Below are 23999 nucleotides of genomic sequence, written 5' to 3'. Positions count from 1 at the left end.
CTTAGCATCCTTAAATGCCCATATCCAATTTTGTAATCTTATTACCTCTTTGCATGTGTATCACCTTCAAAAGTAGATTCTAATGCTTTCCAAATTTCATAAGATATTTCAAGTGACTTTACCTAATTGTATTCATTCTCTAGAAGATATGATAGTAGATCTTATCTTTCTCTCATGTTACACATGAATAAATCTCTCTCATCTTCACTACATCATTCAATCTTTTCACGCTTTTCTTCTTCAATGAATTTTTTCGTACTCTTTCTCAATATCCACTATCCCAAACCCATGTACAATAGATGAGTCCTCACCTTCTCCTTCCAACTCTCATAGTTGGCCCCATCAAATATATGGTTATCCTTTCAAAAAATATTTGGCATCAATCTCCCAAAGATGTTAAGCTTATCCTTCAGGGACTTGCTTCTCTAATACCATTTGGGTTCAAATTATTTAGAGTAACTAAGAGTGAGGGAGGTGGGAAAATCAAATATCCATTGTCTAGATATACAAATAAAACTTTTCATAGCTTAGTGAAGCCATATCCATAAAACATATTCATACATGCATACATTTGATCATACAATCACTTAAACTTTGTAGGTCAATATCAAATCAACTTTGTAGAAATGTAAGTACAAAACATAACAAATTCAATAACACATTTGACATAATTATTTTACGTGGAAACCCAATTTGGGAAAAACCACCAGTAACATGCTACTCATTCTCACACTTTTGAAGTGATACCCTATGAAAGGTCGACCCTTATTAAAGGTTACAATACACATTATTAAATGTGACCTAGTTAAAGGATTTCAATCACCATATTAGGAGTGAGAATTGTTAGAGGACTTTAGATCATTCACTTGGAATGTCATCTAGTTAAAGGATTCACAAATGACTATTAGGTCAACTTTAATCCAAAGAATTTACCCTAGACTAGTGCAATGATTAGAAATTAATAGCAAGGCTTGATCTGATAATAAATTACTACTCACTTGTAGATGAAAAATCTCTATTTTAGTCCTCCATTGTAGTTGGCTTTCACACACTTTAACTTTGATAGCTTGTTTACCCTTCAAGAATTCATACTCTTAAGCTTTCTTGCTTTGATTTCCAATAGAAATCTCTTCTATTCATTCTCTCAAAGAAGAAATACCTTAGACATCTTATCTAACTTAGGTCTCAAACATTTACCAACCTTGCTTCTAACCAACCATCTCTATAAATAGAAAATTAGGATCTTTTGTGTTCATCCTCTATCATCCATTTTAGGGTTAGGTAGGATTAGGTAGGATTCAGTGAATCTACCCATATTTTCATTTTAGTCCCATCTAGAAAATTCTCCTTCAATCCTTTTAGAATTCACCTCAAAATAGTTTACCATGAATTATGTGGCACCAACTCATCATAGTTATCTTCCACACGATTCACAAAATTCAAGAAAAACAAATAGCTAGCTCATATTTTTCAAATCCATGATTTAACATGAATACTAACACTCAACATCAATATGTTATCACTCAACTTCTATTTTTTTCTTCCACTCATCTTCAATTAGATCACTTGATAAAGACTAAAGTTTACTAGTGCTTGACATCAACTAAACTTTACTCAAGTTATAGTATATCAATTGGCATACACTAAATTTTGACTTTTCTTGGCTCCAACTAATTTTTTTCTTAGCTTGCACTAAATTTTCTCAACACCTACTATCCACTTGGTCAAGCATGGAAGGCTCAATTCTTCTTACTTGTTCTTCTAGACTATGTTAGTATATCCAACCTTTGCAACCTTAAGTAGATAATCAATGAACTATATCATCACTATCTTAACTAATATTTTTACTCCTTTTTACATACCATAACTCACCCTTTTCTCTAGGTTCTTTTGTTATCTTATTTTATCAAATCATCCTTAACAATCAAACATATGATAGTACTAAATCAACTAAGCATTTGTCCAACTAGCAAGTAGCAGGATTAACATCAATGACAAAACAATGATTGAAACACATTCTAAATACTTTTATTAATCTATTTTCAATAAATTGTTATAATATATAGTGCACTAATACAAATAAGAGGGGGTTGGGGGGTGCTTTACTTATCCAAATATTATCACAATTATCAGCATTAAACAAACTTAATCATATCAGTAATATGAACTGAAACCACAACAAGATACTCATATGCAATAAAACTAAATATTTTAACTAAGGAAAGCCTTGATCAAAGGGAAAACCCAGTGGGCATGATGTAGATGCTCAAAAATCATTCACATCTATGGTTTCATCACACTTTCATACTAACTCATTCCATTTTCTCATTCCACTAACTCTAATCTTTTGGCCAACTTGATCATATCTCAACAGTGTTTTTCATCATTCATATCCTCTTTTACATCAATTTAATATCATTTCAAAGCTATTCCAAATCAACTTAGAATTGTATCAAATCAACTCAAAATCACCCCAAATCAACCTAGAATCACCCAAAATTAGTCTTAATCAACCTAGAACATGTCAAAAATCTGAAATCTATCATCATTTCTCTAATCCTAGGCATTTTTGTGGCTTTTAGTGCCTTCAAAACCTATCAATCTATCAAATCATTTCAATCAAACATTAGTACTATCATGGATCTCAATGCTAGGTCAAACTATCATTTACATCATTTGATCTTTGACATTTTTGAGTCTGTTAGTGTTAGATCATATAATTTTCAAACATTTAATAATATTGATAGTGTCCGTCAATGTTATTTATCAACCATATTAATCAACCTCAATCCTATAGAATTTACAATGTTGGTTAAATGTTATGTATCCTTAGTTCATGTCATGTGTCCTTGGAATGCTATCAATTTAAATCAATTGATCAATTTGACCATGGCTTTGGTCTATCCATCATCATCCTATTCAATCTCCATTATCATCACATTTCATCAAAAGATACTATTGCACCTATTTAATCAAATTGGTCAATCATCTACTAATTTTCTCTATAGGTTAAATAACCCATAATGTAATCCTATATCATTTCACTAATTATTCTTCCTAAATAACTTTCTCAATTAATTAATTTAATTAATTAATTGATTCATCATTCACAAACCATGAAAATTCTCAATTTCCTAAGTCATATTTTTCACCATTAATTCCATTTTTTTGCTAATTTCTATTTGTGTGGAATAATGGATTTTTATTTCAAATATTCCACATAATATTGACATCACTGTGAGACATGGGCATGACACATCATGGATTCCCCATTTACACTTGGCTAAGATATATCATAATTTATATATTCTTATTCCCTTACACATATCTATCTTTGACTTCCATTGTCATAGATTCTTGGCTTTAAGTGGGTTTGAGGTGTCATATGACACAACATAGATACTCTTCCATTTATAGCCACATTTGACATCCAAGCATCATACAATCCTGCATTTGGCATCTTGTGTCATATGTGTCATGGATTCTCAAAAGAATCTCTTGCCAAGTTGCATACCCAAGGTGACAAGTCCAATTTTCTCATCTTTCATGTTGATTATAAAATGAACATTCTTCCTCTCATTTTTGGTCCCTAATTCTTAAGTCCTTCAAGTTCCTAAGTTCTTAGTCTTTTGTCCTGTCAAGCTAAAATCACATCTTCTAGTATTCTCATAGCATTATCATTACCATAGGCTTTTGCTTCATGATTGTGTGCATCATAGGCAATTTGGAGCTACATCATATTGAGAAGAAAGAAGGACATGGGAGCTACAAGTGAAAGAGAGAGTTTTTAATATTTTTTTTCTTTCATTTTTTATTTGGCTTTCATGGTAGACTAGAGGGTGCCAATGTATAGTTATTGGGTTTGTGATTTTCTCGTACTATGTTTGACATTAGCCCATTTTTCTAGTCCTATAATTGGTGAACCCAATGTGAACATGCTTAACTAACTTTAATTTATTGTGTTTGTGCTTGTAGGTACAAGGAAGGAGCTCACTTGGAGGGGTATAATGCTTATTATCTCTCCTTTATCACACCTATTCTAACTAGGGGGCCTAGTAATATGATTTTATACTGTCATTTATGCATTTTGTTAGCTTTATATCCTAGGTTTCACTTTGCTCTATTAGGGTGCACTTGGGACCCCTAGAGGGTAGTTTTAGGAGCCTAGGAGCCACCATATCCTCCATCTTTTGTTCCTAGCTTACCAACTACACCCTTCTAGGCCCCAAATGCACTAGGGGTGTAGTCTATACTATCTAGGTGCACTTGGTAGAGTAGCTTTCAAATTTTCAATTTTTGGGTCTTGTTTAGGCACCATTTCCCCACACTCTACAACTAGCCTCCCAATTGTGCCTAGAAACTACCAACCACACCCTTATGGGCCCCAAGTGCACCATGGGCATAGTTAGCTCTATTTGAGTGCACTTTTGGGAATTCTAGGTCATTCTAACCTTTTGGGGTGTAGTCTACTCTATTAGAGTGCACTTGGTTCACAGAAAGCACATACATAACTCAAAATCTACATCTAGGGCTTCTATTTATTTCTAGGACCTAGAGCAGATGTTTTTGTGTTATTGATGGTCTATTTGTAGTATGTGGTGACTGTTGGATGAAGACTAATCATTAATAAACTGCTAATGCTTGTTTGTAGGACATTGCCAAAGATCCTATGTGTTTGTCAAAACCATGTGTGTGGATCTCCTAGATTAAATAACATTAATTTAGTGCATAAAATGAACTTTTTTTTTCTTCTTAGTGTGTCTATGGTGTTTAAAACCCTAGGAGTTGCATAGATGTATCCTCTCCCCTTGTCATTCATGGATCTTGGGTGTAAGAGAAATCCATGTGACTTCTATAGAGAAGCTTGCCTTAGACCAAGATATCCAATATTAGACATGCTAGGGGACAACTTTAGAGTGTTAATAGGCCAAAAATCTAGCTACTATATAAATCTCAATTATGGTGAAAGTTGTGTCAATGGTATTGCTACATGATAGCTCTCCTCTAGTACCCTTGTGGTGTGTCAAGCCCTAGTTCTCGGGGCTAGGAGACCTCCTAAGGAATTTTATCATTGACTTGCCAAGCATGATGCCCTTATTAAAAATCTTATTTTAGTGGCCAAAAAACTTTCTATCCACTAGCTCAAGGGGTCACCCATGCCCGTGAAGACATCCTACATTCTCGTGGTCCTTAGTAGAGACAACAACCCCTTGGGAAGTCATACCCCTTGGGAAGAAAATCTTGATAGCCCTAAGAAGTGAGTGCACTATAAAGGGGAGATTATGTTACCAAGATTCTAAGTTTTCCACTCTAGATAAGCACATCTAAACTTTGGTTCAAGTAAGAATTCAATAGATACAGTCCTAAAGCCTAGGTTGTGGTGTGTTTTTTCACTTTTAACAACAACTATTCTTGTCTTATTGTATCTTGCATGTGTGTAAAACATTAATCAAGATAAAAGACAACTTTCAAATTTATAGCTTGGATATCATTTAAACCTTGTCAAAACATTATAACCTTTGTCAAAACTTTTCAAACTTTGGTCCAATGCATTCAAGACTTGGAAAAGATGGCAACTTGTGATCTTGGACGTGCTTGGCATAACATAGATTTCATGCTTGCATAGAATCCACTTACATTCACCCTATTTTGAGCCTCATACTTGCACTATCTAGGCTTTATCTTGCATATTTTAGTCTTCATTTAGTATTCTTCATCTTTTATATTGTATTCATTAGGGTTTAGTGTACATCCCTTAGTCTTTCCATTTCAACCTCAAAATTTGTAGCTTGCATCTCTCATTTGCATTTTTGCATTACCCAACCTTCATCTTGCACACTTTAACCATTATTTTAGGTTTCTTAACCTTAATTCTACACCTTCATCCTATTCTTATCACTATCCTCTACCATTTGGCTCTCTGTAACATCAATCTAGAAATCCCAACACCCAAAACCATCTTAGTTTCAGCTTAGATTACCAATTGAGCCCTAAAAAAACCAACTACACACAAAATAACCCTAACTACATCATAGCTTTATTTCGTACTATTTGAGTGAATATCATGGTCTAAGGACCTAGTTTTGGCTTCCAAACAACATTCAGAGACTTTAGAAGTGTCCTTAGTTACCTAGATAGGTCCCCCTATATTAGCATGCCCTGATCTACATTTTGCACCTCCTAAGCTTCAATGTCTTCACTTAGGAAATAATTTATTAGGTTTTAACCTTCATTTTTCATCTCATATACAATCATAACATCAATCCTAGTATCTTATCTCTCTAGTATAACAACTTGGCAATCACCCAACTTAGAATTAACAACCATTCAACCTAGTCTCCCAACTATGCCATGAAACTACCAACTACACCCAAACTAGCCCCAACTACACCATAGGAATATTTTTTACTATTGGAGTGTACTTGGTTGTGTTAAAGTGAAATTGGGTACCTACATGATCATTTTGGGCCTCCAAATTGCATTTTGAGACACTAAAACTACATTTAGAAGCCTCCATAGGTCCTTATTCTGCATATGACACAAAAAAATATCTTGCACCCAAAATCTCATTTTAAATCTTATGTCATTTCCATATTTCATATTTGATCAGCATAACCATCATTTTGAGCCACCAAAATGTCATTTTGAGCCTAAAACCGTTGAATTTAGTCCAAAATCTAAACAAAAGTATAAACCCTAGAGTATTTCATTGTGTCAATGGGTGATGGATCTTTACCATGGTCACTTTTTAATTTATTTTATCATTTTCTTTGGTCAAAATCTACCTATGTCAAGATGGATTTGACTTTTTGTTTTGATCTTTTTACTTTTTCTCTTTATGGTCAAGATCTAAAGTCTATTGTCATAATGGTAAACTCTTAGGTTAATACCTTTCAAAGATTTCACCTAAATTCAAAACCTTGCATATACCCTTACCATACAATTGTCATATTCCTAGTGTGCCTAAACATGATTTTGAATTACCCTAGTGGTATATCCCCTCATATTTCATTGTTCAAAACCCTAGCATCATTTTCACAATCAAACCCTATCAACTTGTCTATCAACCAAATTGTCTTCTTGATCACTTATCCTCATTTTGCATATCCCAGACATCATTATCAACCCTAGCACACCATCCCTTTCTTAGTCCACATTGCATACATCAACTACTATAATTATTACCAAGTCCAAAGGCTAACCCTAATCATCATTTTACATACCATAGACTCATTTTCATCTCCTTTGGTCGAATTCCAAAAATGTCACTTTACATGTGCATTTGCATAGCATCCCTACGAAATTTTCACTTTTCATATTAAAAAAATAGTTCATTTGGAACTTCCAAAAATTAAATAACATCCCTATATACCTAAATATCCCAAAAACACTCATATCTTGCATACCCACTTCTAGATTTCCAAGTTTTGCCCTATTTTACCAACTGCACAATTTAGGTGCACAGTTGGTAGTTTGAGTGCATAGTTGGTAGTGTTAGAGAAAAATTGGTAATTAGGGATTATAGGTTCTATAACTCTAATTTTCATTTCCATAGCTTGTATTTCATCCTTAGACCTTAGAAACACTCAAAAACACTCAAATCATTCACATTTTGCATTCTAGTCACCTAGCACCTTTGTTCACCAACTACACACCTTTTGCTTACCAACTACTTATCTTCAAGGCCCCAAGTGCACCAAGGGTGGACTTGGTACTTTCTAAGCATATTTTTTAGTTTAGGTGCACACTTGGGAGGTAGGGATTCCATTTAAGTTTTCCTTCATTACATTTGCACCCTTAGGTATCATGCCGACACTCATTAGGACATAATCAGCTTAAAGACCTAAATAACTTTATCAACCCTTATTTTATGAGGTGCCAACATAACCAAAACCTCATCCAAGAAAAAAGAAGAGTAATAAAACCCAACAAAAAATTTACAAAGACCAAATCAAGGCATTATAACTATTACTTATAGACCTCTTAAACATGTATCCACAAGATCATGATAATCAAGAGATGATACAATAGACCCTAAACACCACAGCTACTATGAGGTTTCCTTCAAACACTTCCCCTACACATGGTATGGTTCAATGGAACCCTAAATTTAAACCTATATTCATTTTGATACCACTTGGAGGTGGAAGTGTACCAACCACACCTAAGGACAAACAAACACACTCCTTTAAATTTAGCAAACCCAACACAAGTACCTTCAACCCTAATACATCAAAAACACAACAAGGTGCTATACACCTAAGTGATGACTCTAACAATTATTATGGCATCACTAATGAAGAAATGGCTAGGGCATGTCAAGACAAAAATTTCTTCAAAAACTTCAAGCTTTTGGCACCCCAAGAAATTGTCAAATTCAACCCAAACTTGGAGGGGCCTAAATCAAAATAGAAAATGAATTCAACACTCAAAAACATACAACCCATGATCAATTTGGAGTTAGATAAGGGAAAACAACCTTTGGAGTTTTAAAACAAACTAATGGCACCTATAAAGTCTCATCAACAATCAACCATCAAAATCCTCCAAAGTACATTTGAACACATCAACATTAATCCCTTGTTTAATGAACCACAACTAATAAAGGAAAAAAAGACTCTTCCTAAATATCCCAAAACATTAAGACTTGGTCTTAGTCACATGATACAACAAGATGTGAATCTTTTCTCCTAACTCTACCAAATGTTATGATGTCAAATGTTATGGAGCCTCCCATGAGTACACCATATGAAACATCAATTACAACAATCCTAATTGGTGTAAAAAGGAAAAGCCTTATTGACATTACACCTATTCCCAAAAGGAACACATCACATTGTCAAGTCAATATGATGTCCCAAGGAGAAACCTCTAACACACAACATAAACCTACAGTAGTACAAGGACTTAATGTTTCCAACACACATTCAACATATGAACTGAAAAATCAACTACAACAATAGCATGAAACATCCCTAACACACAATCCAATGTAAATCCACTTAACTTACATGTAATATACCAACAAAAATTCCAACAACAAAAATCCATGTTTGCTAAACAACAAGAGCAACTCAAACTATAGTTAGAATACCAAAGATTCCTTGAGCAACAAATTTCATATCAACAACACTTTTTGCAACAACATGTGCCATAAATACCTCTACAACAAAAGTCACATACATGGTCTCACATGCAACCAATAGAAGTATCTCAACAACAACCATAGTAAATGGTACAACAACTACCAGAACAAATGGGACAACAACAATCACAGTCAATACTACAACAAGTACCACAAAAATTACCCATACATGTATAGAAAAATGGACCCTTTGGGCTTTGAGGTACTAACATAGCTCCACCACCTAGTGACACATCACCTAACTCTTTAGACATAGAAATTTCATAACTAAGTACACATAGTTCTTGCCATAGTAATTGATCTACTCATTGACACAAAAGACTTGAAAAGAGAACTATTATGAAAAACCCAAATAAAGAGCTATTACAATAGTTCAAACAACTTTTCAAACAAGTTGAGGCATTGGGAGTCCAAAAGAAATAGTCTCTATATACAAAAAAGGTACCTATGTCCTAATCCATTTGATACAAGTTTTTATATGACTTTATTCACAAAACACTTTAAGCCTCCAAGGTCCAAAAAATATTGATTAAAAGATAATCCCATTAATTACATCTAAGAATTCTATGCCTCTTGTACCAAACTTAGTGATGAGCCCACCTACCTCATGAGATTATTCCCTGATTCTCTAGGTAGGCTTACACTTGAATGGTATTCCAAACTTCTTGGCACTATCAAATCTTGGTCAAAAATTGCAGATAAGTTCATCTCCCAGTTTGCCTTTAATATTACAAATGAGGTGACACTCTCTGATTTGTGCTCAACTAAACAAAAGATGGGAGAACCATTTATCACATTCTTACTACATTGGAGAAGGTTAGTCAGTTAATACTCACTAGACATTCTTGAAGAACAACAAGTTAACCTGTGCATTGAAAACTTAGTCCCTAACTTAATGTATGAACTCAAAACAAAAATTCCAAGCACCATTTCTAAATTTATGAAAAAAGGGGCTAGTATTGAAGATGATCTTATCTATAAGGGAATCCTCAAGACAAACAAGGTAAAAAAAAAACCAACTCATCTAATGATAAGGATTTTTTTTTCTCCAAAAAAAAGAATGTGACAAATGATGGCATTGTGGATGCACATACAATCAATACAACACAACCTCAACTCATTTTGAAAGGTACAATCCCTACAAATTTGTAAACTCTCAATCAAACATCACCTCCACAATAGAAAATTGAGACTTCCATGCAAGATAAACCTCAAAGACATCCTAGGACCAAAGATAGAAAATTTAAATCATTGTGGATACCTCTTGAGACTACACTTCAACAATTACTTATTAATAACTTCCTATAGTTACCCCCAATCAAAGATGAGCCACTGTCTAAAGCTTCTTGGTTTGATGATAAAAAAATTTGTCATTACCACTGCACCAAAGGACATAAGACCTCATCATGTTTCCAAATAAAGCATGAAATACAAGACCTTATTGATGATAGTGTAATCACAATTGATCCATCATTAATAGCATCCAACTTTGATCATACTATCTTCAAAGATCCTTTGGGTAATCATGACAAAGAGAAACCCTCTAGTTAAAACTCAAACTCACAAGCTAATGTGAATTACACAAGCACTAGATATGACTGCACCATTAACTATTTCAATAAGTCTAATTTCTACATATCCACATTCACCTTAAAAGCTAAAGAGTCTCATTTCAAACATTACCTCCATAATAGAAAACTAAGACTTACATGAAAGATGGACCTCAAAGAAATCCTAGGACCAAAGATAGAAAATTCACACCATTGGGGATACCTCTTGAGATTGCACTTCAACAATTACTTAGTAATAACTTCCTATAGTTACCCCCAATCAAAGAAAAGCCACTAACTAAAGCTTCTTGGTGGGATGATAACAAATTTCATGATTACCACCATACCAAAGGACATAAGACCTCATCATGTTTCCTACTAAAGCATTCAATACAAGACCTTATTGATGATAGTGTAATCACAGTCAATCCATCATTGCTAGCATTCAACTCTAATCACACTATCTTCAAAGATCCTTTGGGTAATCATGACAAAGAGAAACCCTCTAGTTCAAACTCAAACTCACAAGCTAATGTGAATTACACATGCATTGGATATGACTACACCGTCAACTATTTCAATGAGTCTGATTTTCACATATCCACGTTCACCTTAAAAGCTAAAGAGTCTCATTGCACTATCACTATGCACTATACCAAAATCACCCTACCTAGAGCTCCATCTAGACATACTACCTCTACTAGACCTACCCCCTAGTAGACTTGTTGCTCCTACTTCATCTAACTATAGCCTTATTGAATAGCTTGGCAAGACCCCTATGGAAATATTCATCTTAGACCTATTGTGTGCATCTCCCCAACATTAGAAGATCTTTGATCAAGCCCTTAAAGAGATAGTAGTCTTAGATAACATCAATGTTGCCTAGTTCCAAGCCATGGTTGAGAACCTATATACATCACAACATATCACCTTTTCCCCTTGGGTATCACTAAATATAGACCTAACCACAATGATCCTCTTCACCTCAAAGTCTTTGTCCATAATATTAGGGTCAAACATGTCTTGATAGATGGAGGAGTAGGGATGAATATCTGTACACTTAAAGTTGTCAAGGGTTTGGGTTATTCTAAGGACAATGTACATACCTCTAAAAGAATCACAATAAAAGCCTATGATGATGGTGAATTTTTCTCCATGGGCATCATCCCCTTACCCATTAGAGATTGGCCAGCTACTAAGAATACATTATTTTAGGTCCTAGTTATTGAAATGAATTGCAACATGATGCTAGGATACCCTTGGATCCATACTATAAAAGTAGTGTCATCTACATATCATCAGCATCTAAAGTTTTCCTAAAATAATGTGGAGGTTACCATCCCTAGTGATCTAGATCCACTCCAGTTTTGTGTAAATTTGAGAGATGCTTCTATATACCAAGTCCTAGCAAACAATGAAGCACAATCCATAGATTCCTCCAAATATGTGGATGCTGATATACTCCTCATTAAGGCCAAGGCAAAGCTAAAGATTTAAGACAATAGATGTGTAGAATACTTTATGTCTTAGGTATCCCACATTAGGGAGTCAACACTTTCTCCCCAATATTATGGTAAATCACACCTATTGCAAGACCAACACTCTAAGATTAGTACACAAAATGCCACTTCTATCAATGAGAATACATTTGTGTGTATTGAAAAAGAAAAAGAAAAATAAAAACCCACTTTGATATCTCCTAGCAAGTATGGACTTAGGTTTATTATCATGCAAAAACAAGCCTATGATCATTATAGTGGTCTTGGATGTTAGAATCAAGGAATAATTGAACCCATCACTACAAAAGGATGACTCCTAGTTTGGGCCTTAGATTCAAACTATTACAAATAGGTTCTTTGAGTATTATGATACATATGTATAAGACTATTGATGTTTTAAATTATGAAAATGCATCTAAGTATACCCTACCTAAAACCAATAGTCCTCTTTCTTTTGAACATGATCTCAATAATATAACTAAATCTAATGCCTATATCTATACCTTCAACCAAAGCCCATTCAACACTGATGATGACATCCTCTCAAGTTATCCTAAGCTAGTGGATTGGGAACACTATGGACCACCAATTTTTGATTGATTCAACAATGATGACACTATTGCAATAGACTTTGAAATCTATGAGGACATTAAAATTGGTGATCATAAAGAAGAAATTTCTCCTAAAGTGAACACATTAGCATATTTTGGGGAGCCAACTCCATCTTCAAGTTACAAACAAAAAAAAGAAAAAAAATGACAAAAGTAGGTCTCTTGGTGAAAATTGAAAGGCTCCATTAGACCATGAAAAATCAAAAGATAAATAGCTCCCAAGGATACAAAATGAAAAAGATGATGCCATGATAATTGGTGTTCCAGTGTTCAACATACCACAAAGTCTTTTTGAGCTCTCTCAATCTTCCTTCATGTGGAAGGTTGTTGGTCTCAATCCTCCCTTATATTTAGTTGTTTATTCCCAAATCTAGCTACCTAATTTTCCCAACACCCAAGATCACCTTCATGTGGAAGGTTGTTGGTCTCAATCCTCCCTTATATCTAGTTGTTTATTCCCAAATCCAGCTATCTAACTTTCCCAACACCCAAGATCAAATCTTTATTCAACAACCCTTTGCATATGTCATCATTAGTGATATCCCACATAACAGATCCTTTGACCCATTTATCCTCAGATACCTTGATTCACAAGAAGCTAACACTATCTTACATATGGTACATAATGGTATATCTCTAGGCCTTTCTAGTGGTTTTATTTTAGCTACAAACTTGAAACAACTTCTGTGTAGTTATGGCCAGTCATGGGTCTTGAGATCATCAACTAGCAGCACCAATAATAGATTTCTTCTCAAAATTTGTTAGCAATGTTCTTGATTCAATCTAAATGTCCTTCAAAAATATCAGAAAAAAGAAAATTCATGAAAAAAGAAAAGAAAAAAAGTGAAAAAAGTCATGGAAAATAGAAAGGATAAAAAGTGAAAAAGGTCATGAAAAAATGGATGCCTTGATGAAAACCTAGCAAATAGGTGTCTTGGCATGAAAATTTGAGTCAAAAGAATTTTTTTGTCGAAAAGTGAAAACCTAGCAAACAAGCACTTTGTGCAAGTACCATGGTGAAAACCTAGCAAATAGGTGCCATGTGTAACCAATTGTTGCTCCTCCACCTATTAGGATTCCATTTGGTTTTTACCCTTTTTGTCATTCCTTGATCATATCCTTCATATTACAAGACATCCCTAGTCCTTGATCATGGACCATGAACTAGTTAATATCCATTGTTATCTTACCTAAACCATCATTAGTCTATACATACTCTATCATTGGTCTTTGTACATAGTTTGAATCTTGTCTAGGGGCATACTACCTACATGGTGCATGAATTTGAACTTGAACTGGGGGCATATCCCTAAGAACTTTTTATCCATTAGACTTATCATATAATGGATTGGAGCTAACACTTGTATATGCTTTTACGATCTTGAAAAGATCATAAAAATTCAAATACGATCCTAAAAAATTCTAAAAATTTAAATATGATCCTGAAAAAATTCTAAAAATTCAAATATGATCTTGAAAAACCCCTTAAAATTCAAATCTGATCCTAAAAAAATTCTAAAAATTATAAAATATCTTGAAAAATCACTAAGAACCATAAAATGTCCTTAAAAAATCACTAAAAATCATATAATGTCCTAAAAAATCCCTAAACATCATAAAACATCCTGAAGTAAACACTAAAAATCATAAAAATGCCCTAAGGAAACCAGTCACACAAAAACATAAAATATCCTCAAAAACCCTAAAAAACACAAAACCCATCAAAAATGTGTAATAGACCTTGTAAATAGTCAATGTAGATGATGACACCTTTTGAATAAACACTTGCACTTTCACAGACCAAAACTCAAAGCATTGGAATTCACTAACAATCACGCTATTTGAGCAATGTGAACTAACAATCAAGCCAACATGTTATTATGAACCTATCAACTAAATCCACAAACAAAACTAGCACATGGTCAACCTATCAAAAACTATCTAAATACTTAAACATTAAAAGCAAGTAATAATGGACAAGAATAATTGTTGGCTCATGCTTTTGATTGAGTGATTTCTTTTTTCTTTTTTTTTTTCTTCGATCATGTTCATATGCCACTTGATGATATAAACTAATCTATGAGAGTGGCTAGGATGATCCATGGTCATATTTTATTTCTATTTGTTACAATGTACCTTTGAGAGTTTTAGGCATGTTTATATTCCTTAACAAGGGCAAGGTTTTCATTTTCACTCTAGCCCTTTATGCCATGATGTATTGCATTCCATTTGCCATATCAAAATAAAGCTCCATTTGACATATAGTGTACTTTCTAAAAGTAAAAGTCTTGACCTCATTCTAATTATTTCTCATCTCATCTCATCAATCTTATATCATTCACCTCTTCATCCAACACCATGATCATGTATTCTAATACACCAAATCATCTTCATCTTGCATTCCTACATTCATACATCATCCCACATTATCTATCAACCTTCTATGGCTTTCCACCTAGTCCAACCTTAGTCTGACCTTTGTTTGACCAATATTGACAAAATTTGACCATTTCTGATTGATTTCATCCATATTATTACCTCTTTCTATCATTTATAGTATGCACACAAAATTTTAGGTCATTCCAAGTCCAATTGAGCTAATTTTGGCCCCCAAAGCCTTCTCGAGTGCAGTCTGCACTTTCAAAGTGCACTTGGGCTTCCTAAGTGTGACATGAGTGCCCTTGGTGTTGTCATCACACACTTGGGCTTACCAAGTGTGAACTAGGTTCACTTGAGTGCATTTTGGGCATACTTGGGCCAGTTAGATGCCTAGAATTGCTCCTTGAGCCCCTATATTGCACTCTAGAACCCATAACTTTTGCATTTCAACTCTAATTTTCAATCTGTTAGTTGCATTGAATTTGTATCTTCATTTTGAAAAAAATGAGCTATCATTTTCATTATTTTGTCACTATCTTGAGTAGTAACCCTTGAAACTACTCTCAAGCTCTTGATTGACCCCATTCTACACTCTAGACTTCGTAACTTTCACATTTTAGATAGAATTTATGATCTATAAATTGCTATAGTTTTGTCTTCTCATTGTCAAGAAATTGACATATCATATGCTTATCTCAATCAATTTCTTGAGGGGGCACCATACATATCATCCCTACTAGGGCATGTTGTTGTGACATTTTCGTCAGCATTCTTTGGCACAATGCTTTAAATCATGCTGTATCAAAGAGGGGAAAAATTTAGACACTCAAAAATGGTTTGCATCTATTGTTTCATCACACTTTCATACTTACTCATTCCATTTTCTCATTCCACTAAATCTAATCTTTTGGCTAACTTGATCATATCTCAATAGTGTTTGTCATCATTTATATCCTCTTTTACATCAATTTCAAATCATTTTGAAGCCATTTCAAATCAACTTACAATCATATCAAATCAACTCAATCATCCCAAATCAACCTAGAATTGGTCTTAATCAACCTAGAACATGTCAAACATCCTAGATCTATCATCATTTATCCAATCCTAAGAATTTTTTGGGCTTTTAGTGCCTTGGAAACCTATCAACCTATCAAATCTTATCAATCTAACCTTAGCACTATCATGGCTCTCAGTGCTAGGTCATGCTAGGTCAAACTATCATTCACATAATTTGATCTTTTAAATTTTCAAGTCTCTTAGTGTCGATCATAGAATTTTTAACTATTTAATAATATTAACAATGTCCATCGATGTTATTTATCAACCATATTAATCAATCTTGATCTTGTAGTATTTATAATGTTGATTAAATGTTAGATATCCTTATTTCATGTCATGTGTCCTTGGCATGCTATCCATTTAAATCAATCAATCAATTTGATCATGGCTTTGGTCTATCCATCATCATCCTAGTTAATCTCCATTATCATCACATTTCAACAAAGGATACTATCGCACTTATTTAATCAAATTGGCCAACCATCCACTAATTTTCTCTATAGGATTAAATAAATCATAATTTTATCCTATATCATTTCATTTATTATTCTTACTAAATAGCCTTCTTAATTAATTGATTCATTGTTAAAAAACCATGAAAATTCTCAATTTCCTAAGTCATATTTTCCACCATTAATTCCATTTTTTGCTAATTTCTATTGGTGTGGAATAATGGACTTTTAATTCAAATATTCCATATAATATTGACATCACTATGACACATGGGCATGACACCTCATGGATTCTTAACTTACACTTGGCTAAGACATGTCATAATCCATATATTCTTATTCTCTTTTGCATATCTATATTTGGCTTCCATTATCATAGATTCTTGTCTTTAAGTGGATTTGAGGTGTCACATGATGCATCATAGATACTCTTCCATTTATAGCCATGTTTGACTTCCAAGCATCATATAATCCTACAGTTGGCATCTTGTGTCATATGTGTCATGGATTCTCAAAGAAATCTCTTGCCAAGTTGCATATCCAAGGCGACAAGTCCAATGCTCTCATCTTTCATGTTGATTATAAAATGAGCATCCTTCCTCTCATTTCTAGTCCCTAATTCTTAAGTCCTTTAAGTCCCTAGGTTCTTATTCTTTTTTCCTCTCAAGATAAAATCACATCTTCTAGCATTCTCATAGCATTATCATTACCATAGGCTTTTTCTTCCTAATTGTGTGCATTATAGGCAATTTAGAGCTACATCATATGTAGAAGAAAGAAGGACATAGGAGCTAGAAGTGAAAGTGGGAGTTTTTAACATTGTGTTGCTTCCTTTGTTTATTTGGCTTTCATGGTAGACTAGAGGGTGTCAATGTATGCTTATTGGGTTTGTGATTTTCTCATAGTATGTTAGACATTAGCCCATTTTTTTGGTCCTACAGATGGTACCCAAAAGATGATGTACTAATATAAATATTCCTTGTTAGAGGATGAACCCTATTAGGAGTCTTTGAATAAATTCAATAGATATGAGCCCCTATGAGGAGACTTTGAATCCCTATTAGGAGATTCCAACCCTGTTAGAAGTTGTGGAAGACATTTAGACCCACTGTCAAAATAGTTTCAAGGGAAAGACCAATGAACCCACTATCCAAATTATCTGCATATTATTCCTTGCAAATAGAAATAAAATATACTTGCTTCCTCTTCTTCTATCCTATCAACTAAACCTCTTCTCCTTTTGATCTTGTAACTTTAGATCACAATAATCACATCCAGTAATCCCTTGGACCACTTACACACATTCAGCAAGCCCTCCATTCCTTTTCACACTTCACACTTCAAATATATTTTCCACACATATGCAAACAATGAAAACATCTTTTCTTTATATCATATCTTCATAATACTTCCTTGAGTCATCCATGAGGCTTTCCCAATTAATTATAATAAGATAATTAATTAATTACAATTAAAATAGCATTTTCAGCTTATAGTCTATACAAAACTTCATACATGTGATACTAGGGCTTGTGCACTTGCTAACGCCATCAATTGACTATCCTCTATCACTACCTAACTACACATCTTCTTACTACATCTCAGATGCAATGTAGAAACCAAACATCATAAGCTTATTTTCCAATATGTCTCTAAAGTTCTCTTATAAATAATGTGCAACTTCCATATGTCTTCAACTTAGACTCTATGCACTTGACCACATCATCATGTCACTATGCCAAACATGTCCATAATTTCACATCACCAAACAATCAATCCATTGTTCATACCATTAATATCTTTGTCCACTACTCAACTAGTCTTTATACAAACCATGTTATGTTGACATCAATGACAAACACAGTCATGAATGCAACATGTCAATACGCTCCAATTCTTAGGATACTCCCCCAAAGTAGTATCATAATAATTCATGCTAACATATGGATTCAATGCATCTTGTTATCTTACTTTTGAAGATCATTTTTTCTAGCCCCTGTATACTCTATTTGGGCATCAAGCTTTTTGTTCCATCAACCCTAGCATAAAAAAGGTTTTTGAGACCTAAGGATAATGGATTGGGAGAAAATATTAAGCACAATTGGGGTGATTGGTATGGATATAATTATTTCACATATTTTATACTTTTTGGATTTGAGGGTAAACCATACAGACTTCTAATCTTAGTACCTGACAAAAAATTTTATTTGGAGATTGTAAGGAAAATTTCAAAATCAAGAAAATGACATTTTGGAGGGAACAAAAAAAAGAAAACCTTTCTCCCTTCCACTTTATCCTTTGGGGATTTTACAAATTTTTCCCCCAAGTCATATGATAAAATTGGGGAAAATTATAAAATGAATATCAAATTTACACCATGGATTCATGGACCCATTATGATCTTGAAGGATATATCCATACCTAGAGAAAGTCACAAAAAATGGGAGACTATATCCATTAGAGTATTGAAGATGAAGAGAATTTCAAGAAAATGGAATAGTTGGAAGTTTAATAGAAGTTGCAAGAATATAATAGAGAGCTTGAAGAGAAAAGGCAACAAGAATTGGAACAATTCAAAAATGACATACAAAATTTCTCAGATTCCTCTATTCTAGTGACTAGAACTTTAGACAAGCCAACACTTCAAGCATTGGAATATGATGTTCAGACTCTTGATAAGGTAGACACTAAATAGGATAAAAGAATCATTGAGTCAAATAAGTTTGTGAGTGATGATAATTTTTTCAAATCAAATGAGTTTATTTCTATGTTATACAACTACAAAGACAAGATATTGATGTAGAGTGTTCAAAACATCACTCTAGAAAATGAAAAGGAGTTTATGACTAGCTTGAAGGAGCATATCAAGAAGGAAGTAGAGAACATGACTCCAAAAAAATGGAGACAACTACTTAATGAAGTAGGAATCATGGTTTTTCTACGATGGGATTTGAGTGCATTCTATAGTTTTGATAGTTTGATCAAATCTAGAAAGAATGACATGAAATTAGATGTATAGTGTGTGAAGGATGTGATCATTGGTTCTAGATTTGTGGAAGCTGGAAGGTCAATATTACTATAGGCTCTCTATCCTCCACATAAGAGGCCACAAATTATTGATATTGATCAAGCTTTTAGGCACCTAATGACATTGAAAGTTGGGGTGATGAATCCTAATAAAACAACAACTATGCAAGTGGACATGGCCCTATTTATACTATCACAAATGAAACAAGTGACATTTGAGAGACAATTGAGAAGAAATGTATGATAGCTTGCTAAAGATAGGAAGGCCAACAAACCATCCTATGATTTAATCGCATGATGATGCTTTGAAGAGTGAATTGAAGAGACTGTAGGTAGAAAATAAAAGGCTAAAGGATGTATGCTCCATTAGAAGGGAAATATTTGGCTCTATATTAAAATTTTCTTTTAGGATGTTGTTGATCAAGCTAGGGCAGGTTTGGGATTTATATAATGCATACAAACCCTTGGCAGTCTAGCATAATGAGATATATAGAAAACTCATCAAGGAAAAGGATGATCTTGTAGAGGAGGAAGATATCTAAGAGGATAATAAATTAATCCATGATCATAATGTATACACATGGGAAATCAAGACTAATTTCAAGTTATTTGAAGATTTGGTAACAAAGCATAGATTTTTATCTTAGCATGACATAGATAGAAATATTATCAATCAAGAAACATGGATGGGGATTTTCCATGCAATATAGGCACATGGCCTAGGAGCATCAAGGAGTGACAATCTAGAGATGACTAGAACTAGTGACCAAATTGAGTGGATGATCTAGATTGAGATCAAGGCTTGTAAAGTGATCAACAATGTAGATGTGCTTGTAGATGATCAATATTAGGAGCATATAAAACAATGAAATGATTTTATTGAAGAATCAATATCAGGTTCATCTCAATGAATCTTTTTCTCTTATAATCTTGTTTTGATTGATTGACACATAACAATTAGTTATTAGTTGTCCAATTATGATAAATTTTGTAAACAAAAATGGTCACACCTTTTTCATTTTGTAACTAATTTGTTGTCTATAATTATAAGGACCAAATTTGGAGATACACCATAATAATCATCATCATGCATTTTCTTACATATATTTATAGAGAAATTTGATCATTTTTAATTCAAATTGTGTTATATGTGTGCACCAACAACAAGTCTATTTGTGGTGAAATATTTCAAGTTCAATACAAGGGTTTCATGTGCTAGATTGATCTTTTGGTGATATCATTGTTGTCTCATACATTTTGTTTGCTTAGATCAAATTTTGATTTTTCTTTAATTGAATGGTCAATTGATCGAATACAATAATATTGTATTGATTAGTTCATTTGTATTATTTTCTTATTGGGCTCTTGAGGAGAGTTAAATTCAATAAGACTTAGTATAGAAACTTACTTAAGTATTCAACAATTCATACATCATTAATTTGATAGTAAATTTTCTTGAAGAGATTTATCGTATGTCTTTGTGGGTTACTTTAAACATTGTGAATGACTGATAGAATAATGGTAAAGACTCCATTGGTTAAGGCACTAATCTTTTGATTATAGTTTTGATTTTTCATGATGATTGCATAAAGGACACATATCCAAGTAAAAAAGATCATCAATCCATCATACATTCACATATCACACAAAAATATATTTATCAATTTCTTAATCAAATTCCTAAACACCCAAGTCCCCCAAGTTATCTACTTTAAAAATCCTCTAGGGTGTGAGATTTAGGCCTACTAGCCTTGGTTCTACATAGCCAAAATTTTAGAGGTTCACATTAATTTGGAGTGGAATCTATCAATTGAAAATTACTATTAGGAGTTCCCATAATTGGATCATAATTCTATAGGAAACCTAATCTACTAATTTGGGCATTAATAGACACTATATTCTACTTGGCCTATATTGTTGCTTAGTGAATACTAGCATGACTCAGCATAAACTTCAAGTTCCTTAATTTTATGCTCTTTTTCTCAATCAAGCCTATGCACTTGGTCATTCTATGATCACTTCTTTTAGGTTTTAGTATAACTATCTTTTTCACTTAGGTTATGATTAAAAATTCACATTATCTTACCAATATCTAACTAATCAAGTGCCCATTATATTTCCTCATAACTCAACCTTTACTCTAGGTTTTTTTTAATATCCTTCTCATGAAATCCTCTTCATCAATCATCTTTATATGTCACTCTACTCAGATAGAAACTATCTTACTAATAAGATTTGATATCAATGAAAAAATATTAATTATCTAAATTGTAGTTTCCAACAATCTCCCTCTTTGGCATTTGTGGCAACACCTCTAGTTACCATGTAATCCAAATATGAAATTTCTTCAAGCTTCTCCCTCTATGTGTAATATCAGATCTTCATTAATATCCTTACTTTCATTCTAATTCTCACCCATGTAGCTCTGATATGAAACATATAGAATCCATCTATCATATTAGATCATGAAATCAATTATCTCCCTATTATATTGTTGGCAATACCATATTCTCCCTCTTTGAAACATCTCTTTATCAAAACCTCTCTCTTCACATGGTAACTATATATTATCTCCCTCCTTGAAAATAGTGCCAAAGACACTTAATCTTTCTCATAAATATTTATCATATAGATATCTTCATGTTAGTACTTTTGAATCTTATTCACCATCCATCATTTATTCTTCTCTCTTCACTACTTCAAGAAACTCCTAAAGTATAAATTTCTGCATCAACTTGTAAGATATTTTGATCAAATATTTTCATATAAAGATTGATCTTAGCTTATGTATCCTTAGCTAAGGGAATCACCCATAATTTACCTCTTAGATACTCATGTACATCCTTAGGTAAAGCCTTAGTGGAAATATTAGTAATTTTCTCCTTAGTGTCCACATATTTGAATCTCACTTCTTTATCTTGAACTAACTCTCTCAAGTTATGATACTTGATAGCAATATTCTTGGTATTTATTTGTATTGAATGGTTATTTTATATAATTATAGAAATTGTGTTGTCACAATAGATAACAATAGAATCCGTAATATATTCCTTCATCCCTTTGAACAATTTCTTGATCCACACAATGTTAGAGTAGTTCACTATTGCTTCCACATATTTAGCTTTAACTATTGACTATGAAATATAGTTCTGCTTCTTACTTGTCCATGAAACTAATCTCTTTCCTAGAAAGAAAGTTCCACCAATTGTACTTTTCCTATCATCAATATTACCTACCCAATCAGCATCTGTGTACACTTTTAGTTCAAAATTTTCATTCTTCTTGTAATATAAGCCATAATCTTTTGTTCCTTTCAAGTATCTCAGTATTCTTTGTTAGAAAAAATAGTCCACCAAGATAACTTATAAGATGGGGGGATGAATCATTTATCCAACAATTAAACCATTTATATTCATTAAAAAAACTTAACCATTCAACCAAAGTTAACAATAAACATACAAAGATGCACATAGACAATTACACTAGATATGTTGACTAGGGAAACCCTTGATTGGAGGGAAATTCTTGGTGGCAATGATGCCCACAAGATTATGTACTAATATAAATATTTCTTGTTAGAGGATGGACCCCATTAGGAGTCTATTACAAATTTTAGTACAATGAGTCTCTATTAGGAGACTTTGAATCCCTGTTCAGAGATTCCAAACCTATTAGGAGTTGTGGTACAATGTATGCAAGAAGAGCCCATTTCCCAAACATTAAATTTCAATTGCAAGAAGATTTCACTACTCAAACAAGTAATCTACTAGAATCTTCTTATCTCCTCTATACTATCAACCAAACTAATCACTATTAGACATTTTAGACTAGGTCACGAACCTCACCTCCAAATACCAAACCTCAAATCACTTAGCAAAACCTCAACAATGAAGTTTCCTTCACTTTTGTACTACTTTTATACTTTTTTTACATTCACAATTTTCATATTTCTATACCATGATAAAGGAAAATGTCCTTCCTTTATACCAATTCCACAAAAAAATTTCCTGAGTCAGCTATTAGTCCTGCTTAATTGATTATTATAAGAACACATTACATTTAGGGATAACCTTAATCTTCTACTTTGAAACTTGAATAAATTATCGTATAGAATATTATGATGATAAAGCTTAGCCACATCATCCTTAACATGTAATTTTCATGCCCTCAACCTCAATCCCTAAGATATCAACTCTTTTAAGAGATATAACAAGTTTACCAAGACATACCTCTATAAACTCTATCTCAAAATAGACATCACCAAAACTTAACTT

Source organism: Cupressus sempervirens, chromosome 10 (genome assembly GCF_028749045.1).
Source record: "Cupressus sempervirens isolate cs-2001-9-10 chromosome 10, ASM2874904v1, whole genome shotgun sequence".
Classification (NCBI taxonomy): Eukaryota; Viridiplantae; Streptophyta; class Pinopsida; order Cupressales; family Cupressaceae; genus Cupressus; species Cupressus sempervirens.
Note: the sequence above shows the minus strand (reverse complement) of the source record.